The sequence below is a fragment of the Benincasa hispida genome, chromosome 3 (genome assembly GCF_027475165.1).
Source record: "Benincasa hispida cultivar pf3 chromosome 3, pf3_genome.v1.1, whole genome shotgun sequence".
NCBI classification, from domain to species: domain Eukaryota; kingdom Viridiplantae; phylum Streptophyta; class Magnoliopsida; order Cucurbitales; family Cucurbitaceae; genus Benincasa; species Benincasa hispida.
The window spans coordinates 48,038,185-48,047,200 of NC_143480.1; the positions used below are offsets into that span (position 1 = coordinate 48,038,185).

The window sequence follows — 9,016 nt, forward strand, 5'->3', positions numbered from 1 at the left end:
GAGGGTTTTGAGGACACTCAGCATATGAGTGAAAATCTCCGCATCCCAAAAGGGTTACCATGGGTTGCCCAAACGCCTCCACTTGATTCACCTTCTGCTGGGTTGGTGCGTTACCTAGCGTTATGTTCTGTAGAAGTCTGGTCATGGTAGCCACTTGAGCGGAGAGCATGGCTATCGCGTTGGCATCAACAGAGTTAATGTTCTGAGATCTTCTTCTCCTGTCATTTCTTCCATCATACGTGTCAACTACCCACTCCATGTTATATTTGCAATGCGGTCTAATATTTCTTTAGCTTCAGTATAGGATTTGTCTATCAGTCCTCCGGCTGCTGCTGCGTCTGCTGCCATCTATGACACCCTGTTTAGTCCGCCATAAAATGTCTCCATCTGAATAATCGAAGGTAGTCCGTGGTTTAGGAAGTTCTTGGCCAAGCCCTTGAAACGCTCCCATGCAGCACTTAAGGTCTCAGTGTCTTCCTGTTCAAAGTTTATGATTTCTCGATGCCTCCTTGCATTGGTGGTAGGTGGGAAGTATTTCTACATAAACTTTTCCTCCAACTTTTCCCATGTGGTGATTTCCCCAGGCTCTAATGAACTCACCCATTGCTTTGTGTCGTCTCACAAAGAATAGGGAAACAAGGAGAGCCTGATTGCCTCTAGTGTGATTCCAAGAATCACAAAGGAATTGCACGTTTCAAGGAAACGCTTCATATGGGCATGAGGATCTTCACCACGGCTACCCCCAAATTGCCCAGCAGTCTGGAGCATTTGGAGCATAATAGATTTCATTTCAAACCTGGTTCCATCAGGCGTCGGATATATGATTCCTGGAGAGAAATCATATAGCACAGGGGATGCATATTCCCCTGATTGCTGATTTTGTTGTTCTTCCGCCATTGCTCTTTCCCTTTCTTGCCGTCTAAGCAATTGTTGCCTCAACCTTCGACGACGGTTGGATCGATTCCTACGTCGGAAGGTCCATTCAATCTCGGGGTCGTATCTGAACTCAGAAGTGTTCTCCCTGTTCATACACGTTCACAAACCTAGACATAGCTTGTAATACTTCCCTTAATTGAAGTGTCCCTACAACAAATACAACCAGAATTTCTGGTTAGTTCTTGTTGCTGAATCCCTGGCAACGGCGCCAAAAACTTGTTCGCTTGCTATCGTGAGATACTTTAGAAGTATATAAAGTAAAACAGATTGGAAGAATAAAGTCTAGGTGTTGCGTTCTGCCTTGATGTGTTTAAATGAATGCAACACGTTGAGGCATTAGTATTATGCACAGAAGGCACACAACCCCTTATAATAACGTTCAATTTTTCCTAGATTAAACCCAAGTATAAATCTAATCTAGGTTCCTGGCAAGTCCAGGGTCGATCACAGGGATTTAGTTTCACTAACACAGATTATGTGTTGTACTTGCAGTAGGAGGTTTTTCCTAAATAAATGTGAAAGATTTATTATTTACACTAACATGCTATGCCTGTGCAAGACAATACAAAAGAGTTGAGTGGAAAATGAAGGATCATGTGAAAATGGAATTTAAGTAGGTGGACGCGTCGATTAAAGATAATTGCACACAACTGATGTAATGTGGATGAAATGGGATGGGTTGCTTATCTTTCTGTTCATGCATTAGACATCATTCAACATTTCTCAATGCGAATAACATACAAGCCTATCGCTAAGGTGCATGCATCTAACTTAGAATGCAAGAAACACCAGTAAGTCTATCTCTAGCTGTACTAGGCGTTCTACTTAATGCGGCTTAGCTATTCTTTCGAACAACTAAGTAAGGAAGCTTTCACCAAGTTTTCAAGTTGGTTTAGGCGTTGGAACAGAATTATGCATGAAGTACTAATGCTTTTAACATAAATTGAAGATAAACAATAGCAAAAGTGATGATCAAATATATGAATTTTAAAAAGGATCAATGAGTCTTTACAAAGAACTATATTCAATCAAAATGAAATGGAAATGATATTAAGAGAGAAACTGAGTGAAGCTAAAGAATACAATCTCTTAAAGTTCTTTGGCTCAATCTTGTTGTGTACAATCACTTTAAAGAGCCGAGGACAGAGTATCTTTCTCAAGAATAACTTTCTCCACTCCCTGGTTGGCGGTGGTGGTGGTTCTCAGCTCCTTCGATCGTCTTACACCTCGGCACAACTTGTACAAACTAAAACTAAGTCTACAAATTTACAGAGAGTATGGAGCTTCTCATTCTCTGAACTCTTAATTTTGGAGGGTCTTCAAGTATTTATAGGCGTTGGTCTTGTTCACTTGGAGGATGGGTTGCATTTAAGTCCATGCCCTGGTCAGCATTAAACTCCATGTCCTGGTTGGCCGCTTGACCTCTGGAAGCTTTTCAGATGCCGTCTGCTGCTGGAAGCTTTTTAGACGCTGCCTACTACAGGTGCCCATGCTTGCAAGTGGTGATGTGACACAATCAGTCCGAAGCAGTGAATCTTCTATGTGTTGAATTCCCTCTGAAGCATGGCTCATGTGTTAGCGCGTTTCCTGTGGCACTTGTCTAATGCGTTATTGTCAGTTCTTGCATTGAAATCCTGCAAAGTAGTGCGTTAGCACCACGATTTTTAGTGATAAACTTCTTTTACATGAAATTGATATTGTTTAAGTAAATCCATGCATTTCTTTTAAAAATGAGGAGAGTTTATCATTAAAAACCCTAATTGTTCTAACTTAAGAGCAAAGATAACTTGTATTTTTACAAGTTATTAACCACCCCCAAATTTGAACACTGCTTGTCCTCAAGCATTCTAAAATAATTCTTTGCTATCTCCTCTACGTTAGATGTGAATATTTCACCTCTCATCATATTAGTCTCAAAGCTGAAATAAGAGTTGAGAAAATATAACTTAGATTGACGCTTTTCTTAAAAGGACTAATATCTAGTTTTCGATGCGGTAGGCTTCTCAGCGCAACTCCTTTCATTTCTCAAACCATTTCAATCTTTTCTAAACCAGCAATGCATTAGATGTTATTTCTTTTGAAAAAAAAAATGCTGGATAAAAAGAAAACGATTGTGTACTTGTTTACCCATGCGTTGCTCAAGGTATCCCACCTTCGTTTCGGATTGACCCCACGGGTGTTATGCGAGCATCCAACTACGGGTGAGAACCATTTACAACTAAACTCATATCTAATATTCATTCCTTTTTCAAAGTATAGTTCTTTTTTCTTCAGACTAGATAAAGGAGTTTTATGGGATGCGTTGGTCTAGGATACTTAACTTCGTTTTGGCTTAACCCCACGGGTGTCATGCGGGCATCCAACTACGACTAAGTGCCAGTTCCAATTAAGCTCATGTCATTTGAAATTTCTTTCTTTTGAAGTAATGACAGAAGAGCTATGTTCAAAATTCTTCTTATTTTGTTTCCCTTTTTCTTTATGATGTATACATTGACGTGTCTACGCTCGGATTTCCTTCATCCCAAAATTTGGAGATGAGCTATATCCTCATTGCTAAAAGAGAAACGAAGTTTTAAAAGGCTTTGATAAATTGAAAGGAGTGTAAGACTTCAAGCTTGCATGCATTAGAAAGTAAACTTAATCTTTTTAAGAGAAGTTCAAGCCTTGTCTATTTTCCTAACGCCTATCTTATGCTTATGAGTTCATATAGTTGATATCATTGAGGTGAGGTTAAGCACAAGACTTAATAAATTAAAAAACAAAAATAAAGTATGCTATGGAAAAATGCAAGGATCAAAGTGATAATAACTTCTCATTCATTTTTCATATTTTAACATAGATTGCATAAACACAGCAAAAAGATGCAAAATGACAATTAAACCAAAATTACAAAATAATTTTAACCCAACACCGTAAGATTCTACTGTGCTGGTGCATCATCTCTACGTTCTTCTTTGGGGTTCTCGTCCATGAAGCACAAGGAATTTTTGAGATGGGCTGGTAACGGAGGCAAGACAAACATACCCACCAAGACCTGATTGATATACTACGTTGTGTAGAAAAATTGGTCTTCCATGCTTCTTGTCTGTTGCCTCAAGTAATCCCTTAATACCTGGTTTTGTTGTTGAAGATCTTCAATTGATGTGGCCAACGGTCGGAGTTGATCACTGATGAATGTTTTCAACTCCTCCAAGTCTATGCTGCGTTAGGGTACTGGTTCTTCTCGTCCAACTGGGTCTTCAAATGCTACTGCGTTTCTGGACCCTAACCCAGTTGGCTCAAAGATCACTAGAGGCAGCACAAAATTTTGGATTGGACTTTGTTGGGGTGAAGAAATGGAGTGAGGGAGGTCCTAATCTATGAATATGGGTTCTTGATGCGTCTGCTCAGGACTCCCTTCTTGCTGGGTTATTGGTGAGTCATGGAAAAGTTCAAGTGCAGGCTGCTCTTCTTCAGCCAAAGCTTCTAGCTCATCTTCACATTCTTCATTCTCTGAAACTTCATCGATGTGTTCAACTACCATGACGCGTCTTTTCTTGGGGGTGCGTTTTGTTGGTCGAGGTCTACGTGTCACTTCTTTGGCGGGTAAGGCTAGTTGATGCTGTGATCCTCGAAGGGCCTTACTGCCTTTATGTCTATTAGATCATGGACTTCTTCATATTCATCCCCCAAAGGGATGCCCCCGCGTTCGCATAACGTGCAAATCAGCCACAGAAAATATAGTTTCCCTCGAGGCTTGTTCTTGATGGCCTTGATTTGGTCTCGTATAATCCTCCCAATATCCAATGGGATGCATTGCATTATACAATAAATGGCCAGGATGCGTTCTTTGGATAATGTTTCATCATGCGTTGTAGGCATGATGCTGCGTTTGATTAAATAATACCACATGTTAACATCTGGGTTCAGATTCCTGGAAGCAAGCATCTTTGATCCATTCCTTGATGTCTGCCACTTACTTCCAGGTTTAGTCACTGTCTTCAACACATCTTCCAATTGACCAGGCGTTGGTTGCTCTAAGATGCAGTTTCCTTCTACGTCAGGATTACTATTCAAGTTGAAAACTTTATTTATCTTGTCTGCGGAGAAGCGCACTAACACCCTTTCCACGAAGGCGGTGTTCTTTTCCATGTCGAATTCATTGTTGTAGAACGCGCGGACAAGGTTGGGCCAGATGTAATCATGCCCAATGCAGAATTGATTCCACCCTAGTGAATTGATGGTTTCCGTGATATAGACTCGCAATGGGTGGTGTTCAGGGAAGAAGCCTTTCTCTACTAATATGTCACTAAACTGACGCTTCCTTCCCGTGGTTCTCTTAGGTAACGCCTCCGTTACCTCGCGTTTCCCTGCCGTGTGTTCTCTTGCCTCTTTAGCCAACTTTCTTAACTTATTCTCCAACTCTTTTTAGAGATTGGTTTTCCTTCACCCTTGTCTCGCAGGCGCATATTCTTCCAATTCATTTTCCAATGTGTTGTGCCTTTTTTCATGCATTGCACCCTCAGGTCCGGGTGTAACTTCTTATTCTTTTTCCTCCTCCTCTAGTATCAACCTTCTCTTCCTTGATACTCTCTTTAATTTTATAGGCCCTTCATCCACGTCAGATGGGCGTGGCTGCGACGCGTCAGGTCCAACTCTCCTTTCTTTACTTTCTTCTTCTCTTCCTTCATTATCTTCCCTTTCTTCATTTTCCATATCTTTTTCATTTTCCATCCCTTTTTCTAGCATTGCTGCATATCTTTCTATTTCATCCAACTTGAGTGATGCGTTTGGCATCGACGCATGGTGCTTGGCATGGGCGCTAGTCACCAACGCATGGGCCTGTGGCATGGGCGCTGGGCAGGGGAGCTCGACGCATGGTGCTCGGCATGGGTGCTCGACGTATGGACGCATCACCACATGGTCGCTCGACATGGGCGCTCGACGCATGGGCACTTGGCAAGGCACTATGCATCGACGCATGCCACTCTCCAATGCATGCCTTGCCCGCATCCTCGCCTACCCTTGTGCCATCTAGCCTTCCAATGCATCACTTCAACTTTCCTTCCTTCAGCCGCACACCACCACGAACGCATCCATCACAACCCTTCCAACGCATCCATCACATAATTTTATACTTAGCCAAATTTTCCAAGTTTTTTCCCAAAAGTCAAGCTTCCAAATTTCTTCTTTTCTTCTAATTTTGCACCCTTTTCTCTACCATTGCACACTAGTTTCCACATCAACCTACTCACCACACTGGTCTCAGTAGGGAACATACTCAAGTAGAGAAATTAGGATTCAGGGTTCACATAACTAGACACTTAAAGTTCCCGTTTCATTTGACTTTAAGGTTGACGCAACCTCAGGTTCTACTGCTTCATTTTCTTTTTCTTCTTCTTGCATTGCCGCAATCATAGGTTCAGCTGCGATGGAGGTTGCTTTGTTCTACCCCTTCTTTTCTCCTTTCATAGTTTTTCTACTGCGCAATGTCACAACCTGACATTGCTCCTTACCTGAACCCCCTGGGTTGCATGGAATCTCGGTTGAACTTGGCAACGCCCCTTGCGGTGTATTTTTTTAGCTTATTTGCAATCTAGCCCATTTGCAATTCAAGGTTGCGGATGGACGTAGCCCGACTTTGAAGCACCGTCTCATTTTTCTCTATATATTTCTTCAATAGGCCTTCTAGGGATGAAGATTGCGGTGGTTGTTGTGAGCTACTTGCTTGGTTGCTCTGTTGATCGTTGCTGCGTTGAAAGAACCCTTGTGGCCCTTCTTTTTGTGCCACAGATTGAAAGTTTTGTTGTGGATTCTTCCAAGTAAAGTTTGAGTGGTTTTTCCATCCAGGGTTGTAGGTGTTAGAAAAGGGGTTGTTCTTTACAAAATATACAGACTGTGGGTTTTGTGGACAATCCTCCTTCACATACCCATCACTGCAAGTCGCATACCTTGTGGTGTTTTGACTAATTGCGTTGATTTGCCCACCTTGCGATGTTGGGCTGCTGATCGCCATTCCTTGAATCAAATTCATCATTGCGGTCATTTGGTCCTGCAATGAAACAATAACACCGTTATTTGCATCAGGATCTTTGAGTCTTAATCTCTGGTCGCTCTCCCTTCAGTCTTCATGATTCTTGGAGATGCGATCCAGGATATTCTTTGCCTCATCATAAATCTTGTGAAGCAGATCACCAGCTGCCGCCGCATTGGCAGCTGTCTGCGAAACAGTATTCAAACCGTGGTAGAAAATTTCCATTTGCAAGCAATCTGGTAGCCCGTTATGCGAAAAATCTCGGACCAATCTCTTAAACCTCGCCCAGGCATCACTGAGCGATTCGTCCATGTCTTATTCAAAATTAGTAATAAGCTTTCTTCGTCTGACATTTTCTGTAGGTGGGAAATACTTCTTAATAAACTTCTCCACCACCTGCTCCCAAGAAGTGATCTCTCCTAGTTCGAGTGAGTAAGACAATTTCCTAGCCTGACCATAGAGAGAAAATGGAAACAATGTTAGTCGAACCTCCTCAGTAGAGATATTTGGGAACACAAAAGTATTGCAGATTTCAATAAAACTTCAGAGATAGGCGTGCGGATCCTTGCCACGCCTTCCTCCGAATTGACTTGCAGCCTGGATCATCTGCAGCATCACCGGTTTCATTTCAAATCTACTTCCGTCTAAGGCAGGCCTCATGATTCCCGAAGAGAAATCATAGAGGTTTGGCGATGCATAGTCCCTAATGGGCCTATTGCGATTGTTGGCCAATGTAATTGGATTTGCAATGACATTGTTGTTATTTGGTGTTTCATTCTTAGGCTGCTCCGCCATTTCTTCTTGATCGGATTGTGTTGTAGTTGGCGGTTCCTCAGTCTCCTCCTAAAAGTCCTCTCAATATCTGGGTCGTAATTCGCCAAAGATTAAGAGTTCTGCAAAGAAATAAAAAAAACTACCGTTAACAAACTATTTTGCCGAAGTCCTCGGCAGCAGCGCCAAAAACTTGATATATTATTTTATTGGATGGAAATATGGATGAAATGAATTAGTGGAATTACATTGTGCATTTAAGTTTCCCCAGCGAAATTCAAGTGTAAATTCCCCTGAGTTTCCTCGTAAGTCCAGGGTCGATAAAAGGGACTTGTGAAAATTGTTTGCGTTGATAATCCTCTTATGAAAACTTTGCGATAACCGGGTAAATAAATGAAGTGGTTGGTTTGTTGTTGTGTTGATAAAAAGAAATAAATAAATGCGGCGGATTTGAGAAACAAAGTTGTGTTGATAGATGCAACGAGTATGTGATGAACGGGTTGAGAAAATCTTTAGCTAACGTTACTTGGGAATACGTCAGACTATGCGATCATGTTACTACCATGCTCAACAAGTCATTTTCCAATATAAATGCAATGCTCCTAAATCTAAGACACAAGTGTTGCATGCAAAATATCCATAGAGCTTATTCCTAAGTCTCTACTATTGTCCTATATGTTGATGCAAAGTGCAAGAAAGCAAGGTGACCGCATACAATCATATCTTATTGCTAAGATGAATGTGATGCGTTGATAACAAATAGTGCTCATCCTTAAGTGCCTATCTCCCATTTATGCGTTATAATCTGATTCTTCCAAACCTAGATTCTGACCTGACCTTCCCAAGTCTAGATCCTGTCCTTAGACTACCCTCCCGAGTATCTCTAATAGACGAATGAAGCATACATAAACAAGATAATCACACAGAATGAAGATTCTCTCGTTACGCTAGCTAAATGCTTTTCAACCCATTCAACTAATTTAGCTGCTCATGTGTGAATCGTAGAGAGTGAATAGATATGGAGAAAGAAATTCCATTCTTATATATAAGTTAAGTACAAAATGCTAACGAAAGTTAAGTTAGAGAACCTGGTTAGCAATTCCTTGCTGACCGAGGCTTTTTACACTGGAATCTCTATTCTCAACTAAAGATATTCCCGCTTCCGCAGGAGTCGGCCCTCTCTCCGTCTTAATAGCTTCTGGTGCTCTCCCAAGCTTGCCAGATCGATCTACCGGCACAACTTCTCCCTCGCGTCTGCCTTAAAAAGGTGAAAGAAAACTATGGATAGAGGCATGA

At 41.5% G+C, this 9,016-nt stretch overlaps 1 non-coding gene across 1 annotated transcript; it reads left to right on the forward strand.

Moving 5' to 3' along the window:
• Positions 1-403: 403 nt before the first annotated feature.
• LOC150037324 (small nucleolar RNA R71) lies at positions 404-506 on the forward strand. The gene has a single exon (XR_016528850.1). It is a non-coding gene; the product is annotated as a small nucleolar RNA R71 (small nucleolar RNA).
• The last annotated feature ends 8,510 nt before the right edge of the window (positions 507-9,016 follow it).